This window comes from Rhopalosiphum padi, chromosome 4 (genome assembly GCF_020882245.1).
Source record: "Rhopalosiphum padi isolate XX-2018 chromosome 4, ASM2088224v1, whole genome shotgun sequence".
Classification (NCBI taxonomy): domain Eukaryota; kingdom Metazoa; phylum Arthropoda; class Insecta; order Hemiptera; family Aphididae; genus Rhopalosiphum; species Rhopalosiphum padi.
The window spans coordinates 18889755-18914999 of NC_083600.1; positions in this window are offsets into that span (position 1 = coordinate 18889755).

Sequence of the window (25245 nt, forward strand, 5' to 3'; positions counted from 1 at the left end):
AAACATATTATGAAAAGTACGTAATGATAATTGGTAGACTTATAATCGTTTTTAGTATACAAATTCACGTGCACGTCAAATAATACATAATAATAAGACTACATTATCTCATTATCTGTATACTTTATTAAAAATAAATTATTTAAATATTGTGTCATTTTATTTTTTCATATTATATAGATAAGTAAGATAGCAATCAATTTTATATTAATAATATGAACGCCACATGAGTAGAATATCCCTCATTGATGTAAAACCAGAATCTTAACAAATTTAAACATAAATATTTATAAAAAAAACTATGATTATTCACATTTATTATTTTTTAAATAGTGTAAGAAAAACATGTGTGATACTTTATACTAAATGTTTCTTTAATAACGTCGTCATATGTAAAAAAAAAAACAGAGATAGATCATTGTATAAATATTAAATTAATAACCCTATTCCGAATCTTAAATTTGCATACAATGTATAAACGATATTTTTAGATTACGCGTCATCCAGTTTGAACAATTGGTCGTACGTTAGTGCAAAATAGGATTAAAAAAACTTACCAATTGTTATATTTATCGTGTTTTTAACAAAACAAATAAAAGTAGGTGTACATAGGATTTCGTCATATATTATTTTAAGCATATTACATCCAATGGTATATTTAAAATAATGAATGTACGTTTATAAATAAATGGGTATGCTGATTTTGTATAAGTATTAAATAAAAAATTAGAAAATAAAATCTAGAATTAGTTTTTAGGGCTATACAATTTTTATTAATTATGACTATTCTGCTTGACATTGCTTCACGGTTAGATTCTTCTTATTTGACATAAACCACAGCAAATTTCTAATAACAACATGCTTTTTTACGTGGTTTATATGTCCATATTATAAGCATTTAATTATTATTATAATATATATTTATATGATAGTAAATTATTTTAAATTTGAGCAAACACAAACTTATCCTAAAACGATGTGATTAGATTCATAAAATCAATAGATACGTAATCTTATCTTAAAATTAATCTACAAATTTTGAAATGTGATTACGTATGATAAAATTCATAAAACAGTAACAATTTGATGTCCTTACGAATAATGTTTTGGAATTATTCTTAATAAAAAACGTACCTACCTAATTTTGTTCAGATTTAAATTACAAATATATTATATAACAAATAATTATTTTTATTTTTAGTTTTAGTATCAGTTGTTTATAAAAGAACTTTATATTCAGTTTTAAAATCTAAAATAATTATAGTTTGGATGTTTTTGGTGAATTTGAAGGATTTTGGAAATGTTTGAACATCAAATTTATATAAAATAAAATTGTACATATTATATGTATATTATATTTATAATCATTTTATATAGATACAAGAAAAACCGGTAACAAGTGTTAAATTGTTATTTTTGGTAAACCAATTGATAAAATAAGGAAAAACATTTTAGAATTTTGTATTTCCAGGTAAGAGTTAGTAAAATATAAATAGGCGGATTAGAGGTATTTAAATCTTTATTAGTTTTCAGTTTTCTTCACTTTTTTTTTTCAAACAAATAGCATGAATGTGTCTTTTGAAAAAGTGGTGGATAGGTGAAATAAATATGTTTTGCATCATAGTTAATAAACGTTCGACATACCACTGTATAATATTATCGTCAACACAATATTGCATAGTTTATCTGCTCGCTGTCCGTCACGGTCAACACGTAGACGCATAGATATTTGACGTCCTTCCATCCTTATTAAGATTGTATACCAAAATGACCAGTGTCCAACCAATATAGCAATATACCTACCTTTATCTATGCAACATGATAAACGATTATTTTATTTTTTTATCATTAATATTATATAAATTGTCTTAATTCATTATAAAACAATATTATATAATAACACTGTACTTCTTCAAACATACCAATAACCAAGTTCTTCGGCTTATTAAAATGAAACTTTTATATATTATATATTTACATAAATGTGTTTTGAAAATTGCATGGACTTACCTTACATTGTCTTATCAAGTTTTAAATGTGTCCACACGTTTTTGTATTTGTTCGTGTACGCAATATCAGATACAAATATCATATATTACACTTTGTTCGCCGAGAAAATTTTTGGTTAATCCACGCATATTATTTGTGATTATAAGTGGTGTTTTATGTATTTACGGTGGGTTACGACGTATGTATCTTGTGTGGGACACAATGTTTTGGGCGCTAATGAATTGGCGATGAGTTAAAATGTAACTTTAGACAATATTGTTGAACATGGCAGTAATGTACCTATTTTGCCTATAGTATACGCCGGCAATAATTTATGTCTGGCCAAGTATATTATGTAAAACAATATACATAATAATATATTATTTAAATGTATATTGTATGATAGGTAAAATGCGAAATGATTATTTTTTTTTTGAATTATGAAACTACAGTATAAAAAATGGTAAATACTGGTTATCAAAAATTGAAAATTTTTAAATCTTAACTGAAAGCCTCACTAATAATTATTAGGTGTTTACAGATTTTCATAAAAAATCAGCGTTCCAATCGAGATTGATTAAATCATGCAATTCATGTTTTTTTTAGGTACCTAGGTAATATAACTATTATTCTAAGAAATTCAAAAACATAATTTGCTCTAACTTGGTCGATTTTTATTCAATTTTAATACAGTTTTTTTTAACTGTTTTAAAAAATTAAATCAACAAAATAGCTACCTTGAAAATTTAAAAAACTTAATTGCTTATAACCTTGGTTAAACGTTAGTGATATAACTAGTAAGTATTAAGTGATAAGGTAAAGGACCTCGTCTCGAAAATCAAATTGTTTTTTTTTAGACTTAAAGTAATGCCGTACTATTCTATCGGGAAAAACTATGGGAATATTTATACGAAACGAGTTATCGACAAAATTGATTTTGTTATTTGTTGTAATTCCAAAGCGAATTACTGCAGTTTTGAATTTTTCACCAAATATATTCGACTAAATAGTAACTACTAAACATGATAAATATTTAACTTTACTCTCGTGTATATATAATATGCATTTCTGTAAATCAATGTGAATTTTAAACTTTTTAATAATATTTAAGCATCAGTACGGTGCACATGTCACATATTTCATATATACAATATTTAACCTATATGCGTTCACATTGTCCGCGATCCTAAGCAGTTGGATAACTACTTGGAATGTTTAGTTACGCGAAATGCAATTTTTTTTAAATATAGCTTGGGAGGGGGGCGGACCGTAAGTTGAAATTAAACAGAAAAGAATATTTTATACCACCCAATGACAATAAAATAAGAATTTTCTTATCGTTGAATATCAAGTTATTTATTGTGTTAATTATACGCTATAAATTTTATAACAATAGTATTATGTAAGTACAGATCAACGGAAAATATAAACTTGCAATTATTATTGTTTATCATAACTAGATTTAAGTTAACATATTATTGTAATAGACAATTCAAATTACATTTTTCGTAAAAAATTTTACAAAACATTTAAACGTCAATTTATTCAATTTGCCGAACTTGATAAATTTGAAGAACTTGATTCATCTAGCGTGCTCAACATTATCGTTAAAACTTCAATAGTATTTTTATTAATTTTCTGTATACAGAATGGTGCAACCAATGGCATAGGAAATTCTGAAAAATAAATTATAATTATATTTAAAGGGTATCAAATATATGATAATTTGTACTGTAGTCTGTAACGATTTATACATATGTGTGTCTATGTGTCGTTATGCGCAAACGAATGATCCGTTTATTACAGGTAAACGGCTGATTTCGATGTGTGCAAATGAGTTGCAAAAATATTTAATCTATTTATGTCCTTAAATTGTTCTACTTTAAATTCGTAGTCTAAAAGACTAACAATATAAAATGTCCAACACATAAAACCACGGTCTTGGGTGCTACTTTTATTTTCACATCCTCTTTTTTACTAAAAATATGATGAAGTAGTTTCCTCTTTTACATAAAACGATAGATTATTTTCGGCCACAGTTTCTCATTCCATATTATGGAAAGCGCTGTCTCACAATTAGTTAATTAAAGCCATTTACCAAAATTAAAGGAAAAATGAGAAGAGGCAGCTTTTATTAGTCTCTAATAATTACAAATGTTCAACATGCAACTCTAAACGAAAAAAATAATATTATGCTTAGACTAAAATAACCTATTCACTTAAATTGTTAAAATTTTCACCGCATTGCATTTCTTTTTTCAATAAGATTATAGACAATTATTTTTACTTAGTCCTACAGGCACTTCCCACTGTTAGTATTCTAGATCACAGTACCATCCAGTTTTAGACAAGATGGGCAATCAAACTAATCCATATATATTGTTTAAATTTTAAATAAGTGTTTAAAATAAATTTATTAATAAAAAAGATTATTGTTTAAGTATTCAAACATATTCAAAAACCAAAATCGTATTAATACGATTAATCACGCTATAATGATGTTGAATTACATGATTTAAGTATTTTTGTTAAATTTTAATACACTGTAATACATACCAAAAATGTTTTTGATGCATTGTTGGTATATTTCTGCAAGTTCTGAAATAATAATAGAAAATGAATATATTTAACGTAAGTACTATATCCATCGAAATTATATATTATTTATATTTATAGTTTACTTAATACTGTTTTTATTCTTCAGATACCATTTATAGGCATTTTAAATAGTCTACCTTTTTTGTTATCTGACGAACTACATTGGCAACATTATTATTTGTGAGTCAAATAATTAAAAAATATTGAGAATACATAGTAACATTTTCATATTAATTGATGAAGTTTTAATTTTGAAAAAAATAGGCGTATGTTAAGAAATTATTTTATGGTTAAAATATATATATATACATTTTTTTTTAACATTTATTTTATTTATACAATCTATACAGTGTTTAGTATAATAAGCATAATAGATGGTTATAAAAAGAATTACAAAATTTAACATAAGGGCTTGAGTGGAGAAGCCGCCCACTGGTGACACTCCGGCTTTTTTTTTTTTTTTTTATGAGTTAGTCAAGGAGTAGGTTGTAGGTTGCGGCACCATTTCCTCTTTAGTCGGTAAAATATATATAATTAAAATGAAATTTTAATATCAAAGCTTGAGGATTCAATACAATAAGATTATTTTTACTTTTAGTTATAAAGCTGTTTCTCATATTTCATACCTATTCAATGTGTCAATGTATAATATTTAATTTACGAAGTATATTAGTTATTCAAAAATAGTGTCACAACAGTTATAATTGTTGTGATAATTATAGAATAATAGTAAAATCTAGTACTAAAAATTAAAAATTAAATAATTATTTTATTTTTATAATTTATAAATGAGTGCTTGTACCTACATAATTTGTTTTATTTTTATAATATATTAGAAAAATAATAATGCATATTTTATTTAATTTTTAGATTTCTGTTAAATTCTATTGTTTAAATTAGGTTTAAATAAATTATAAATGATTAAATGCATTATTGAGTAATAAATTTTAAAAACATAATTCTACTATGAACATACTTACTCGCAACTGCAATTACTAAAATATTATATGAATATAAATTGTTGTTCAAAGTGATCTAATTTTAGAAAATTCAACCATAAAATAAATAACACTCAAGCATATACATGTTAATTTACAGTAAAATTTACAAATTGAAGATTATCAATAGTATAACAATTATCAGACGCAAATCTCACAAATTAATAAGTTAAATTACATTTGTAAAAAAAAAAAAAATAGTAATAATTTAAATTATACCCACACATTCTATCTAAAAAAAAAAAAGTGTACGTATACTAATTAATTAACAATAATATTATAATATACAGTATGATTTAATAATGAGGATGATTAAATATTATCAATAAATTATATTGTAATACGTAATATTTTAATCGATCTATCAATGTTAGACGATTTGTTTGCCAATAAAGCAATACTTAATAATTATTAATTGCCATTTTTTTTTTTTATAATTTATAAGAGAATCATCAACATTTTTGAGTAATATTCGTACTTTTCTATGGTAAGTATTATCTAACACAATATTTGGTGGTTGCCCACAAAGTGCACCGTATACCAACTTCTATCAAAATGATTGATTAATTTTACACTTTTAATCAAGTATAATTAACGATATAATTCAACTTAGTATTTATAGTTTACAAACTATAATTTAAATTTACAGAAAGCCTTTTTATTTATAAATGTATGTTGAACATAACATTTTACTTACCATTTGACCCTAGAATAAAAGTTTAAAAAAAAATTTAGTAATTCATATAATTCTTATAAATACTTCAGTATAATAATATTATCACGGATAGGAATAATAGGATTATCCGACCGTGGCTTAAAAATAATGAATACCATATTTAGTGCAAAAACTAGTATTGAGAACAATAGAGAAATAGAACTAAAGAAAAGTATTTCGTTTAATTATGGTTATACCTATTATCAATTTTATTAAATTAAGGTAAATTGGTACATTATTTATAACAATGTAATATTAACAATATTTGTACTGTATTATTAAATCAATTTTTTGTTAGTTTTTTGCCAATTCATCCAGTACTTCATTAGAGGTTATATTTATAATCCCACGATGAACAGCCATAGTGGATAAGCCATTGAGACGACATAAATCAAACATTTTACACTAATTAGTTAAACAAATATTATCGGCAAGTCCACAACTTCATTTTCTGTAATGATCTTAGGGACCATACTATATTTTTTTCATCCGTGTCCAAGTGTTTTGTAGTAGAGCAAGTAAAATAGGTGGAAATTTTTCTTTTATTAGACATTAAAAAATAGACTATAGACATGGACGGATAGGCCTACTAGGAAATCGGGCACTTTCCGGTGGGCCTCCCTTCGTATTTTGGTAATGGGGCGCTTTTCAGACTACGTACTATTGTATTAAGAGGACGTTCTACCTGTATGTGTTGTCTCTGTCTTATTAATGTAGATCATAGTAAATTTTTGTTCAGCAGAACACATTTTGTGATGTTAGCTTTAAAATTAGAGTAAATTTATCTATAACGACACTTAATACGTTTCGGCCGATGGACCGGTCAAGGGAGGAGTGGTTGTAATTGAATATTAACGTTCACCGAGCAGGGCGATTCCCGTATATTTTGTATAAGCAACTAATTACTAAATATTTATAATAATAACAGCCTTGTTCTTAGAATGAGTCTAGAATCTAGATAATAATAATATACGCTCATAAGCGTTATTTTGAGAAAAAATTAAAACAAAATGTAATACATTGACATTATAGTACAATATACATAAAAGTAATTGTTATAAATATTAAAGAAAAAAGTCATGGGAGGATCTATCACCCCTCGACAACCCGTTTGACCACCACTGTATTGGAACATGTAAAAGATAAGGCTGATAGACAAAATAGTCGATAAAAAATTACTTAAAAAATTAAATAGTAAAGCTATTATGAATATTAGAGATATAAATATAGAAGGAAGACGGAATGGAGAAATAGGATACATAATACAAAATAAAGGATTTTTAAAATACATAATTATAGAAGGGAACATGATATGAAATAACTATAGAATAGACTTAATACATACATTGAACAATTTACAAAGATCAAGAATATGAAATTCATATACAGGCTACACGCATAGAAGACTTAAACTTAATTTACAAAATTTAACATTTAGATTATATAAATGTACAAAATAAACTTATTAATAAAAAGAAAAAATCTTACAAGTCAATGGGCTAGCTGGAAAATTATAATCGGTTGTAATTTATTAGTTTTATTAAAATATATTAAAATGATATTGAATAATAAAATTTAGGGAATTGTGTAATAAATTCTTAAATATATTATAAAATATTCAATAAAAGATCAAATTTTAAATTTAATAGAAATTGATACGATACAAATATAGACAATGTTCATTATTAAGTCTTTATTCGAAAAAATATTATAATAAAGTCACAGTATAGGTGAACTAATATAGATGTAGTAAAAAAAGGAAAATATCAGCTAATATTTTTATTGTATAACATCTAATGAGTTATCTAGAATAATGAAGTTTTATACATATTAATAAATAAAAACGTAAATAATATTTGATACATACCATCTGGAAAAAATAATAAAACAATAAGTAATGATTATATCATAGTTGTAATGTACGAGTACATCAATCATAATATTATAATATATAGATTGTTTTAAATGTAATGACAAATATATTGTGATAATTAATTTGTAGTAAAATAATGATATTTATTTGAAGCACTGTGCAAACAATTTATCTTCCTACTTTTTTATACTAATTTCAAATTCAACACATTTAAAATGATAAGACTATCTGTTCAGTAAAACAACAATGAATACATACTCCGAGTTACTAAAAAAAAATTCATCATAATTTATTACTTAAAATATGTTATGGACAATGTATACTGTATATTGAATTATAATAATTGTTATGTGTTCTATGAGATATTAATTTTATAAGTTTGTGACTTATCAGTTATCACTGTAATTTATGTTTAAAAATTGAATTAATTGAAACTCCATTTAAATTAAAAAAATATATTCTAAATGTTGGAGATATATAATAAAGTATCATTTAAAAAGTTCGAATTGATAATTTATTTTTATAATTTCTTGCTAATACAGCTCACCAGCGTATATATTTATAAATATTTTTCTATTATACATTTTTATTTTGGCTTTGGTGATGATCGTCAAATTTGTGTCTAAATGATGTCTCTAAGTATTCTGACTGTTCTAAGGTGTAAAATTAACCTCACATATTACATAATGACATTATCTATAAAAATAATAAAAGTATTAGGTTTTCATTCGGAAAAAAAATATTAGTACATACTTGTTCTTCCTTTATCAGAGAGCTTTTGTCAGTTTAAAACTATATTATTAAGTACACGATATTTTTAAAACCATATTATAGCTATGCGTATTTTTTATATCACAGTTAAAGTAAGACATTTACATTTTGAGAAATAAAGTATTTTAGATTGTCATAAAATGATTAGTTATTCTAATATTAAATAATCAATGCATAATTTATAATAAAAATTCTATAGTAAAAATAAATAAATCTGAAACAATTTATAACGTCACTTCTGAAGATGTCACAATGCTATTTAAAATAGTATTTGCAGCAGAATGAATTTAATATTTTATCAATTCATAATAGGACATGATAGAATGATACAAATGTCATCGAATAATCTATATCAACTAGACCAATCAGTCAATTGGAATAATGAAAATGTATTTTCTACAAAAAAGTCATTTTAATAAAATATATTATTTTTATTTGCCATCTGGTCGTTCCGAAGAGGAATAAGTAAAAATACTAAATATAATAAACATAAAATATATTTACTCATTTCATCTGCATAAAATATATAGTGAAATATAGAATTATTTTTAATTTTTAAATTATACACAGTAATGTGTTATGTTTAAAATTAAATTAATTGCATAATTTATTTTATAATTATAGCCAATCGTTAATAAAGATAAAATCATTCATCTTATGAAATAAATTTGAAATATTACTGAATATTCATTTAAACAAAAAAACAAAAACATCAACATTATACGTACGAAAAATTTCTGGAAAAAAAAATAGGTACTACTTAATAATTACATAAATATTGTTATAAACATTTATATTGTAAAAACCTATACATGGAAAGTGAATAATGTGAAACTTATTTCAAAAATTATTGTGATAAACCAATTTTACATTCAAAGAAGTTAAACGTTATTTTAAGTAAATTGATTTGAAAAAAAATATAATTGATAAATAAATAAAATAATATTGATAAAGGCAGTAGACTTTTTGACTTAAAATTAACGTACCTCCTAATACTTCTAAATAAAATAAAATAAATAATTAGAATTAGTAATTCATTCTTATAGTTCAATATTGATTTAGAATAGCACTTATGAAATATATTAGTAGAATGAAAGAAAATGAACTTACTCATTGCAGCTATACAGAATTAGAAATACAATTATTTTGATAACATAATGATAGAATAATATAAAACTGCAATTATGTTTGCTTATAATTTTAATGAGATAGAAATTAATAAATTAATTAGTGATCAATTTACAAATTTACATGATAATATTCTATTTCATATTAAATTTAATATTTATTGTAAATTATGTTTTAACTTTTAACGAATGTAAAAATATAAAGTATAATTTGCACAATATAGAAAATTCTTGTATTCTAATTCAATTTAAACATCATGTTTTCGATTAACAAATATAATATCATCATTTGAGACAGAATATAAAACTAAATATTGTTGGCAATTTAAAATTTATAAATTTTGATACCGAATATCTTCAGTGCCCGTAGTTTTTTATAATTAAATTAATTAAAAAATCTGGGCAAGTGGGTATCACCAGATGATAACGGAGAGATGGAGAGTAGGTCACTATAATTGACGTGTTAAATTTGGATGCAATGACAGGTAACATTGTATACGAAAAACAATTCCGAACACGGAGATTATTTGTCAGTTTAGGATAAATTGTAGGATATATTATATTATTAATTATATTTAAATTGAAATATATCGTTATTTTACTGGATTTCGTAAAAATTAAATTTCATACGTTCATAAAATTTTTTCCGTATTGACGATGGAGTTTTTTTTTACAGTTATTTGAATTAAAATTTATGGAGAACCTTGTGTTGGGTTTTAAAACCGTAGATATAAGTTACTATAGTTTATTGAGCTTTCAACTTCATAATTCTTTTTCAATTTCGCGATTTTGACACATTTAGTAAACATTTGAACTTTTAATTTTTATAAACAACATTTGTGACTAACGATATCTGAATATAGAAAAATTAAAAATTTCAATGGTCTATAAGTATCTTTAAAAGGGTCAAAATATTTTGAAAATTTAATCGTAAATATATAATGCTTATATAAACAGTTTGTAAAAATGTTCAAGTGTTTACAGTGATTCGTTATTGAATTACAGCAAAATCATAAAACGGAAAAGTGCGTAAAAATTACCACTTTTCCGTTACTTTTTCAGGGTTTTACCAGACGCTTTTTACTTTTGACCATCTACAATTGTAACCAAATGAATTTTCCTTTTCAAAGAGGGGCTGATTAGGAAGCATTATTTATACTCCAAATCGTGATGAAAGACACAAATTGGAATATCAATACATTCCTCATTTTTCATTCAAAATCTAAAACTCATAATTGCTTACCATTGTTATCTATATATAAATAAATAAATAGATAGTAATTAATAGGAAGATTTATAGAATAATTATCATTTTATATAGGCTATTATTGAGCAAAGATGGTCTATGGTTATGTTTTTTATTCGTACTCGTTATATTTATTCTAGGTTGTATTAATTTGATAATAATGTTGTGATATTTGGATTCGTGAATAAGCTCTGTATTAATAATTTAAAATAATTAAAATTTGAAAAATTTTCAGTAAATTCTAAATTATTAAGTTTTATAAGTAAAAATTAATTCTTGTTTCAAAACCTTCCCCGAGTAATACCTATACTGTATGAGATTGTTGATATTATAAATCATTCGTCATTAAATGAACCCAAGAGTAAAAAGGCATAGTATTTTATTATATAATATATTATCGTACTTTACTTTTTCAGGGGCTTCTAATTTTCTTAGGATAGCTATACTTAAGTACTACCAAAATAATCTTAACATGGCTTATAAACAATTTTGAATGTTTTAATATAATATAACTTTTGCTAGTCCCAGACATTTAGAATAATATTTTGAATGTAGTTATGTGCATGTTACACTTAATTTATGAGATGAAATTTAGACTAAATTTATGTATGAGAGACACTATATGTATCTTATATTTTTTATAAATTATAATCATAATCATAATTGTAATTATAAGTTACATTCATTTGTATAAAATCAAATCGAAAATATTAGAATTAATAAAAGATTTTATTATTTTACTGTATCAAATAACATAAACTTCTTTTCTTATTTTATAATGGATATACTGATTGTATTATGTACTGAATAAGGTTGAAAAGTGTGATGTGTGAGGCTATCATGACTTGGTAAAAGGTTGGTGATCATTAGATGACTTTAATATGAAAAAAAATCTAATTTGACGCGTATGACATGACATTTAATAAAATCTAAGTATATGAAAATACAAATACATACTTTCAATATTTTCTATAAAATGATATATAATGGACATATATTAATGCACTACTACAGTACTACATACTTTTAAAAATGAAAATAATATTTGCTAAACAATTTCATAAAATAAATGTATAATTTTCAAATAATAAAAATAATAACTATTATTTTAAATTAGGTGTCTACTGAAGTCTGAAAGCTATAGGATTTACTATTAATTAAAAATTGATTATGATTTATAGTTAAAAACATACCAATAGTCAACATGGATAAAGTTACATATAATACATTCAAATTACAGATGTCTGACTTGTAAAAGAACTAGAAATTTATTACGGCTTGAATCTTACTACTTTATATCACAATAAGTGAATTTGATAAGGTTATTGAACACTTGATATTCAATTACAGACATTTGAAATATAGTTACAGTGGTCGCCGCTTAATGTAATCACTGTGGTAAGGGACATTATTGATAATATAATCCGAATGATAACACTAAACGAAGTTGAAAAAAATAAAACATACTTTAAATTAAAAAAAAAGTCATGTTATTTTGTATCAAATTAAAACACACATAGTTATTAACAAATATTATTATTTATAAATAATTATAATTTATTACTACTCTAAAGATTATTACTTTAAAGTATGTGGGTAGATATACAAAATTTAAAATTGTTAAAAAAAAATAAAATGAAATACATATGTACATATTATATTAACTACTACTAATTTGAATAATATTTTTTTATTTATGTCTATTTTTTTTCGTATCGTTAAAATATTATTGATAAAATGTTCATATTTATAATTTAATTTAAAATTTGACGAGTGATGTTTCATTCCTCTTCGTAATACTCGTAGGCCTCTTTTATTTCAAAAGAACTTGGAGATTTGTCCGTAGGTATCCATTTATGGCTAAAGCTCAATTTCTTCAAGTTGATATGTTTGTAATAAAGCATATTATGCATACTAAAGCATATCTTTTTCGGTAAATTTTGATGTAATAGGTATATTTTCATCAATTCTTCTTCTTTCTCCTACTCGATACTTTCTGCAAAACCTCCATGTTTAAAACAATTTCTCGTACATAATGTTAATTTTATGACCTCAAACTGTTAACATTATGCGGCGTATTGATTATAATAACCACCGTAATTTACACATATAAGTATAGTATAGTATACATCCGACCCGTACTTATTGTTTTAGATAACAATAAACGATTGATAACATTAACCGTGATTACAATAAGCGGCGACCACTGTATTTTATATACATTAATCAGTACTTTGGAGAGTATGGTATATTTAAACAATAACAAACTCTATATTTTTATAGTATAATTTTTTAAGTCCATGTATTAATAGGCAGTTGTGCTAACCAATTTTTTTAGCTGAATCATAATACGGTTAATTGTTGAATGAGAAATTTAATAATATTATTGGCAAAAAAACTATAGAAAATACATACTTAAATTTTCTAAAAATAAATATAACCAATTATTTAAATTTATAAATACATTTAAGAAATTATTCAAATTGAAAAAAGGTGCTTAGTCAATAATTTAATATCTATGTGTGCAATTAAAATCTTAGAACAATAAATAATGATTTAATTTCATATAGATAGTTTCAACATAGTTTCTTATCGTCACATCCAAGAATCTTTGGTGATTATTAATTTGTGATTGATCTTTTTTTGAGACTTTTAAAAATTATAAATACGTAACAAAGCAAATTTTTAGTATTTAACCACAGTGGGTAATATTTAAAATACTAATCATTCAACTACCTCCATAATCCATTATTTTGTCAACACCTTCACCTGAAAAAAACGTTAAGTTTTTTATTTCAGTAAACAGTAAAATTGATGTAATTTGTTTAACACGTTAGCTGTGGTTGTGGACAATAATAAATTATAAAATATATTGTAGATTTATATATGATAGTGACAATGATTACTCTGGAAATTTAATATCATATTATAATAATTAATTATCATATTGAACATAATTTGCACCTCAACTGATTTTGTGATTTATTGAATTTCAGTGGCTGCTTTAGTAACTTTTTAGAATTTAACTAGCGTCTTTTCACGAATATTGTAAGGTTACGTAAAGATTGTATAATTGCGATAATTAACGAAATTTGGTTTTATTTTAAATACTTCGTATGTTAATGTTCGTTAAAATAAAATAACATCCAGTGAATTATAATTCTTACTTTTAAATCCAGCATAATTATCTAGTAGAGCTATTGAATTTTAAAATTCAATTAAATAAAAATTATAAATATTATAATATTATATATTACTTATTGTTCATTAGCTAATTATAATGTAACTAGATATGATTCGAGCTTTAAAATATGTTTTAAGGAGCATAAATTCTTATTGGATCATTAAATGTTTAGTAATTGGTCAAACAATCTAGTAGGTACCTATCAAACAAATTTGTCATGTGGTTTCTTGGATGTAAAAGAAATGTATAACTAATACTTTATTAATTATTAATTGGAGCCTATTAAAATTTGAAAATTTAATTTTATACCTTTTTAAGTACCTATTATACTTTCCTAATAAGTGCTTATAATATATGAGTGATATATAGTCATATAATATTGTATAAGATAATTTATTAATACGGAAGTAGAATTTAAAATCATAAATAATGTCAATCATAAATATATTTGACATTATTATTTTCATGAAATAGGTCTTAAATTTAGTCTTAAATTGATTTCAATTAAAAACCACGATATATCAATCTTTTAACTTTTTTTTTAATCATTCTTTATATTATAACTACTCTATTTTTAATATTTGTTAAATATTTATAATTAATTAGAAATATTACCCATACAACGTTCTAAAAAAATAATGTAATCATTATTTGTTATCTACAAAATTATTAAAAATTACAAAACAATAATTTTTACATTATTATTTCTTACAATAATTAAACCATCTTCTTGATTTTTTAGTATACATTATTCTATAATTAAAAACTACAACAATTATTCTATGTTATTTAATTATATAAGCATTTACTTCGTAGGAGTTGTATATCGGCATTATTCAGTAATGAATAAACTTGCATAGCACAAATTGCAATAACTATAAATGACATAGGAATTAAACTCTTCTTATGAAAGACCATTTTCTAATTATTTCTTAATTATAAAAAAATAAAAATTATATGAACGTTAAATACTATGAATTGAATAAAATTATACTTTGCCAGTTCTTTTATTAGTGATTCGTTCTTAACCCATCCATTCTTAGACCATATTATTAATGTTTACATAATTTTGTTGATTCAGTATAAACTAATAGATTAACACATACTATGATATCATATTTAACAATAAAGATGATGTTATGCGTAAGTAAATTATTATTATTGTTATACTATAGTATTTATAAAATTAACATTTAAAAAAAAATATATAGATATTGATATATATATTTTTAAGTTTAAATTCTCACAGTGATCTGTTCGAACATTGTGGCATTTTGAGATTCATCATAATCACTAGATTTAATGAATATCATTGAAAATAATTGACTTTGTATTAAGAATAGCACGCCAATTTACGATGACTATTATATCTCTTAACGGTTCTATTTATTCTACGTTAGATATATACTAGAATACGGTACCGTGATTTAGGATAGTCATATAATATGATAATAATATTATGATACATCGATTATGACTAGTAGCAGTTTTTCTAGTAGAATGCGTGGAATTTTTTAAACTTACTTCAGAAAGAGTAATTAGTATAATTAGACAGCAATTTTGAAAGGAATTAATGGTAAGTCACAAATCAGTGATATTTAAGACTAGATAAACTCAGCTCTTGTTTCACTGGTGCATAATCAGAATAGTCAGAATGAAGGAAGGTCAACGAAATAAATGTTCTTTGGACACTCTCCATCAATAAATGGACATAAGATAGCGCATAATTGGGACAGATCCCTGTAACTTAACCTTTATAATCTACGAAAAAGTCGACTCTTGTAGTACTCTAAATTTATGCACTTTCATCACGAACTCAATACTATGTAATTTCTCCACTTGTTTAAATTTGCACCACCAATCTATTTTCAATTTTTTAAGACTGAGTAAAATAGTTCAGAAGGATTATTGTATTATATAAATATTTATAAACGTTATGTATTCCATAAAGTAAAATCTACCTAATGTAAAATACTAGTGAAAACAATTTAATATTAAAAAAACATATTATGAAAAGTACGTAATGATAATTGGTAGACTTATAATCGTTTTTAGTATACAAATTCACGTGCACGTCAAATAATACATAATAATAAGACTACATTATCTTATATTATATTATAGAATCTTATATTGCTTACTATGTATCAAGGACTAAGATACTCCCCCAGCCTATTCGATACCAGTCCATCATATCTTAGTCCGTGTTATGTATAAACGATATTTTTAGATTACTTGTTATCCAGTTTGAACAATTTGTCCTACGTTTGTGCATAACAGGATTAAAAAAGTTACCATTGCTATATTTAATTTAAATATGGCTTGGTAGGGTGGCGGACCGCTAGCCCCCCCCCCGGAGTCACCTATGAAAATATGAGTACCAAATTGTTTACAGTCTGCGAACCCGTAGGTCTTAATAATCCGTGCCTGCGGCTACTCAATACTCGCCAAAAGAAAAACCTGTACCATGTTATATGCCAAGTTCCTTATTAGTTTTTAATAATAGTAAGATAATAATTAAATAGTAGTTACAAATGGAAAAAATCTAAGTCTTCCAAAATACATTTTGGATTTGTCTTGTAGATTTGGCTTGTAATACGCACTATAATAGTTTACGAGTAATGGACCAATTCGTATAACCATATATCGATTTACAGTAGTAAAATCTATTCTTCATCAGGATTAGACTAAAACGTTATTTAAATATGTGTACGCACTGTACGTAAAACTCCAAACATTTTGATTTGTTCAGGTTCTATACGGACTTAGAAACTTAGAACCAAAACAAAAAACAGATGCTACGATCTTGACTACTATTATAAGATGTTAGTCTAATCGGATGACATTGGTATTTCTTATGATGAGTAACACTTAACACAAAAAACTTTAAACTTAATACTTTATATAAAAACGTATTTTATTTAAAAAAAATCCATCTCGAATTACAAGTCAAATCCGCCACTTAATATATTAATGCGTGTGGAAAAGGAAAACACTAACACAACCACAAAAATTATAGATTTTTTTGGCTCGTGGTGTTAAAAATAAGTGGTGCGCTAAATAAAAATTAACAATTATATTGACTATAATGTAACACGTTTTTACTGTTTTAAATGAATGTATCTTATTAATATGTAAATCATTTAATTATATTAATATATAACTATATTACAATATTTTTATTTAATAGTTACATTAATAACTTAATTATGAATAAAAAAAAAGGGTTGAAAAACCTCAAAATTAACGTAGATAACGTTTATTTTAAAAATTGGTTTGCAGTAGTAACTGCGCACCAAGCTGCATTGTATTTTGCGATCTTCCACTCATCAACCATACGTATTTTACACGTATTTTATACGTATTTTATTGTGCTATCACAATTTTGCGCACCAATTGGTGTGTGCATATTTCATAACTCTTTTTACTTTAGGAGAAATAATATGGTCTCGTGAATATAGTAATTCTTTACCGAAAAACATTTTTGAATAATTTCTTTTCTTAGAATCCCGATATTCTTACAACAGTCTATAGCGACTAAGTTCTAAAAAAAATAAAATATAATTTTGATAAAATGGGTTATGCAGGTGCGCTTGCACCTTTTCAACTACGCACGAGGCGCTACTGACGTAAGTATCAATAAATAACTTATGATAAATGTATTTAAGTAGGTTATGAATTATATTAATTTTTTTTTAGTTTTTACTCATGAAGTCATGAATATATTCTATATTTTTGTCATCTTTAATCTTTTTTTTTTTGCTATCTATTATTATTACCTATATTAGGTATAGTTTCTATATTTATAAATATATGGCTAAATCTGATTTGGGTCCCGAATTTTAAAAATTACTATACTAGCTGGGTCCCGGATTATTTTATGTACTACACTAGTTGGGTCCTTAATTTTTTTTATAAATCGATTATAAAAATAGATATCGTATAATATAAATAAAAATAAAATATTGTATAACAAAATCAAAATCGTGATAGTAAAAATGTATCAGACAATTTTATAAAATCAAATTGATTAATTATTCCTGCATTTTTATTTCATTAATTTTGTCTTTTAAACATTTTTATTTTAATATAATCTAGTAGTTTTTTTTTGAATTTATCATTTAATATGAATGCTGTATAATAGCATTTAAAAAACAAATTTACGTCATGTTTTTATTTTATATTTGGATCATTTGTTAAATCTTATATTATATACCCTGTTGTAAAATTTTGAACACACATTTTTGTATTAAAACCTATTATCTTTTTAAAAACATATTAAAATATATAGAACATTTAAAATAAATATAAGTACTTCACATGTTTTTTTCAGATCAATTAAATATGTTAAAAAATATAGTCACAATATCTTTTTTATAACAACTGAAGTTTAATTCGTCAAAATTATTTTTTTTTATACTTAAGCGTATGATAAACATTTAGAATCATTTCTCATCAGATACAATATTTTATTCTTATTTTAAAATATAACACATCCATTTCAGTGAAATAGTTTATACTCAGGGTTGGGCAGTATCTTCGATACAAGTATCTAAGATACGTATCTTAGATACAATTGTATCATGTATCTTGTATCTCGATACAATTATATGAAGTGTTGAGTATCTTGATTGATTGATTTTTAGTCAATGTATCGAGTATTTCATAAAATAATTTTATCGAATAATACTCGATACTTTGAAAAGTCAATTTTTTAGGATTATTTTTACGCGCATATATACCAACCGCAACTGTGGACTATGTATTTGTATAATACTATATTAATATGTGTAAAATAATATGCGCAGCAAATTTAAATTTGTGAATTTAATATTAATATAAATTTAACTGCAGTACAACTTGTATGCAATTCTTTTTCAACCTATTAGCTATAATAATATTATTAAGTTATATCCAGGATTTATTCATAATCCTACCAGGAATAAATTATCAGACATTACTTTTGAAAAATTAGTATTTTTAAAAGGAAATAAGAATATGATATGATATTTTTATTATTATTTATCTAATTTAATAATTGACTTATTATAATAAATGTATACTTAACTAATATTTAAAGTTAAATGCATTTGTCTAGATTCACAACTTACCTAGGTAATTGTGTATAAATAAAATTTAAAAAAAATTCTATGCGTCTATGACTATTTTTTTCAAATGTGTCGAATATCGAATAACTAAATAGGTATTTAAAATGTAAGTATCGAGTATCGATGAGTATCTTGTCCATCCCTGTTTGTACTGAGAGATACTTCTAAATTGCATAACAACAACGAAAAAATGGCTCAACTGCACGCATTTTCATACAAAGATCCGACGGATTTATATTATATTTATAATCTTACTCATAACAACTTAGTTTTTTTTTACTATAGACTTCAATATTTCTAAAAACGGAAAAGAACTAACGAAATCGTTTAAAAATATTTTTCTTGATTAATTCATAAAATATTACAAACATACTAAACATTAATAAAACTACGTTCATTTTAACATAAAATCGTCTAAATTTTTAATTTTTAATTTTTATTGGGTGAACCTGGTGTTTTCTACGTGATTTTTGCACAGAATCTTGTAGCACATCAAGCAAGGACTTCTGCTATGCACCAAACCTGAACTACACGATCATAATTTAATTCATACGAATAGATAATATTTTATAAGCAACCTTTGTGTTAAAGACACTCAGATTACTAATCACTATCGTTATTTTCGGAGCAATGTGAAATTGTGAAGTGTGAATAGTGAATATGAACTGTGCACAAAAAAATCGGTTGACTTAATATATACACATACATATTTATATAATAGCTAAACCTGCACTTCATTACCCTTACAAAATGCATCCGTAAATAAAAATGCATTTTCCTACAAAAAAACCTATCATGTGTTATTAAATATACACCCAAATACAAGAATACAGTACTGTGCGACACAAACTTCGTCGAGAAACACTTTTATGATACACATCAAAACCCGTTAAAGCTACAGAGAACAACAAAACAATATAAATACGATAAAATGCAATTTATTGAATAAAAAAAAAAAAACAGCATTGTATATTTGTATATCGATAAATGGGCTTCGAATCAAACATAAGTGCTCTACTTAATAGAATATAGTTGGTGTAAATTTAAGCAAAAACAATAAAATATCGGCGAAAATAAAAAGAACGAAGGAAAACGTCCGGAGGACCGTCATCGGCGGTCGTACTCGATCGCGACCGCTACGAACGCAAACGGCGGATATATGTTTAAATTGAGAGAATTCTACGAGAAAAGAACGGGTTGGAAAAACTCAGTCTTAAAATCCTGTGAAAAGTGGAAAATATTCGAAACATCGCGTCAATCGAAATAATAATATAACAATAATAATAATCAATATAATCGACCGCACATTGACCGTATCTAGAGTAAAAATATTACTCTATGACATAGCACATGATAGGCCTTTTTTTATGCGACTACCCCGATACTGGTTATTGTGAACGTGACCATTTTTAGCGTTTTATTATATAAAGAAAGAAGAAGAAGAAGAAGAAGAAGAAGATATATATACATGCAATAAATAATTATTTTAAATACCACTGGACGGTTTTTTGTCTTGTCGTCAAAGTACTTTTATTTTATAACTATTTCTAGTTTTTTCCTGTTCAAGTTGTACGGTTTTTGGAACTTAACGAAATTGAATTAATGTATATTCAGTAATACATGTCACTTTCACCTATATCTATACACATTATTGTGTTGTGAATAATTAAATAAGTGGACTGTATATCATGGTATAGTAATTTTGTCGTCCAACTGCTATGCAAAATAAAAATTACTACGTAATGTAAATCATTTTACTCCACCTCAGAAATAATATAAATAGTAATAATATTATCAACCACAGTGGAACAAATGATAACCGAAAAATAATACAACAAAAATCGAATAATCAAATATAACCGTATTACTGCAGTGATCGCCGACCGCTCACTGTTTTATTTAAATCACATTTAATAATATATAAATTTATTATTTAATATTCAACGTTGACATTGATCGTATTAAAAATTTAACCGCTTCACAAAGTAGGTACTTTATAAAACAATAATGAAACAACGATCGGCGTACTAAAGTACTAAACGGCTATAGTACATCGCAAGTCCATAAGATTGTCCACGGCCTGGCAGTTACGTCCTTCGAAAATTGTTGTCACCAACCAGCATGGATTTGTCATAGTTTGATCACGTTCCGCATTAGTTGAGGCTTACTATGATATATGTAAATATATCATTAAGGGCCTAACAATTTATTATATTTTTGTTATTTGAGAATTTTCGATACAATGTATGGCAAGAACTTCTTTGTTCACGCACTAGCACTTTTAATAAAATATATTTTACGAGTTTCGAGAACCATGGGCTCGCTATTCACGTAATAATACATTATTATAAATGATATTGAGAAATTTGATTGATCCCTCAGCAATATAAATTAAACACTTGTCACTGACGTTTTATACCACCCAATGACAAAGAAATAAGAATTTTCTTATCGTAGAATATCATGTTATTTATTGTGTCAATTATACGTTGTAAATGTTATAACAATAGTATTATGTAAGTACAGATATACGTTAGATATGAACTTCAAATTATTGCTTTTCATAACTAGGTTAAATTTAACATATTATCATATTAAACAATTTAAATTATATTTACCATGAAAAATTTTACAAAAATTTAATCTTCATCTGATGATTCATCTGTCATAATTGATTCAATTGTCGTAATTGATTCATTTGTCGAACTTGCTTCATCTAACAACCCCAATATTACAAATACAACTTTTAAATTAGCGAATTTAATTTTCCCTCTACAGAATGAATTAATGGTTTGAAGTTCTGAAAAATAAAGTAATATAATTATATTTAATGGCTAGCAAAAATTTGATAATTTGTACTGTAGTCTGTAACGATTTATACAAGTGTGTGTATGTGTCGTTGTGCGCAAACGAGTGATCCGTTTATTATATGTAAATAGCTGATTTCGCTATGCGTAAATGAGTTGCAGCAATATTTAATCTATTTATGTCCTTAAATTGTTTTACCTTAAATTCGTAGTCTAAAATACTAACAATATAAAATGTCCAACACAAAAAACCACGGTATTGGGTGCTACTTTTATTTTCACATCCTCTTTTTACCATATATGATGAAGTAATTTCCTCTTTTACATAAAACAATGGATTATGTTCGGTCACGGTTTCTCATTCCATATTATGGAAAGCACTGTCTCACAATTAGCTTAATAAAGTCATTTACCAAAATAATAGGAGAACTGAGAAGATGCAGCTTTTATTAGTTTCTAAAAATATATGATGTTTATATAAATAAAATTAAAAATCATATAATTTAAAAAATTATATTTCCATAAATAAATTCAAATAATAATTGTATAATGTAAATCTAAATTGATGTATATGTTAAATAAAATATTATTCATTTATAAAGCTTTCCTAAAGATCAGGAAGTAAAAGATTTTTAATAAAAAAAAAAATTAATCCTAACAATACAATATAATAGAGGAGATTTAAGTTGATATGAGTTTATTAAATCTTGATAATCAACTATAGAAAATCATGTTTTATAGATAAATAACAATAAAATAAAATTTTTTTTTGACAACCTTATAACAACAAATTAAATAAATATAACTATATTATACCATAATTATTTTTAGAGTATCTTCACAAACACACATTTTTAAATAATATATAAAATATTTTCATCTTCACAAACATTATATTATATTTTTGAAGAGTATTACAAGTCGTTTTTGCACAATGATCAATGGGTTATGTTAAATGGTTTAATTAAACTTATTTTAAACCAGTACTTCACAAAATGTTCAACGTGCAACTCTAAACGAAAAAATTGATATTATGCTTAAACAAAAATAGGAAAGTACTTCAATCTATTTAATATAATTTAATCGAAGTGATGACATTGGTAAAAAGAGGATAGTCATTTTTAGTTGAAAGGAGCAAAGGACTTTCCCCTTCGGCATCGAAAATTTGTATCTGACTCACGATATTATGCGATTGTCTATTGTTGTAACCTCTTCACTTAAGCTGTAAAAAATGTAAGCGTATTTTCACCGCATTCCTATTTTTTAGGTAAGATTATAGACAATTATTTTAACCTTGTCCTACAGCCAATCCCCACTGATAGTATTCTAGTTCACAGTACCATCCAGTCTTATACAAGGCGGGCATCCAAACTAACCCAATTATATTTTTTTTAATTATTAAATAAGTATTTAAAATAAACTTAGCAATAAAAAAATGTATTGTTTAAGTATTCAAACCTATTCAAACACCAAAATCGTATTATACGATTAATCACGCTTTAATTGATGTTGAATATTAAATTTTATTTATAAATTTTAATGCACAGTAATACATACGTCTATTATTTTTGATGCATAGTTGGTAAATTTCTGCAAGCTCTATAATAATAATAGAAAAAGACTATATGTAACTAATGTACTATATCCATCGAAATTATATATTATTAACATTTATAGTTTACTCAAAAGTGTTTTTATTCTTCAGATACCATTTATACGAATTTTTAATTGTCTACCTTTTTAGTTATCTGACGAACTACATTGACAGGGTTATCAAATATATAAAAAATATCGAGAAAACATTTTAACGTTTTCATATTAATTGATGAAGTTTTAATTTTTAAAAAAATAGACGTATATTAAAAAATTATTTTATGTGTAAAATATATAATTAAAATGTAATTTTAATATCAAAAGTATCAGGATTCAATACAATAACATTATTTATACTTTTAGTCATAAAGCTGTTTCTCATATTTTATCCCTATGCAATGTGTTAATGTATAATGTTTAATTTACGAAGTATATTAGTTATTTAAAAACAGTGTTTCAACAGTTATTATAATTGTGATAATCATAGAATAATATTAAAATATATTACTAAAAATATAAAGTAAAATAATTATTTTACTTTTATAATATATTAGAAAAACAATAATGCAAAGTTTATTTAATTTTTAGATTTTTGTTAAATTCTATTGTCTAATTAATAAGGTTTAAATAAATTATAAATGATTAAATGCATCATTGTCTAATAATTTTTAAAAACATACTTTCAAAATATTATTATACGTTGAACATTTCGTGGAAATGGCTATATATAAATTATATACTTATTATATTCTACTAAGAACCTACTTACTCTCAACTGCTTTTACTAAAATAAGATATGAATATAATTTGTTATTCAATGTGATCTAATTTTAGAAAATTCAACCATAAAATATAAAATACACTCAGGCATATACATATTAATTTAAAGATCAATTGACCAATTGAAGATTATCAACAATACAAAAATTATCAGATACCAATCTCACAAATTAATAAGTTACATTTATTAATAAAAAAAAAATATTAATAATTTAAATTATACCTACAAATATTATCTAAAAAAAACAATAGGTACGTATACTATTAATTAACAATATTATATTAAACATTATGATTTAATTATACACTTTAAGAATGAGGATCACTTAGGAGAATACTGAGGATTGTCACATAAAATATATTGTAATAGGTAATATTTTAAACGATCTATCAATGGTAGACGATTTGTTTGCCAAACAAATACTTAATAATTATTAATAACCAATTTTTTTTTAT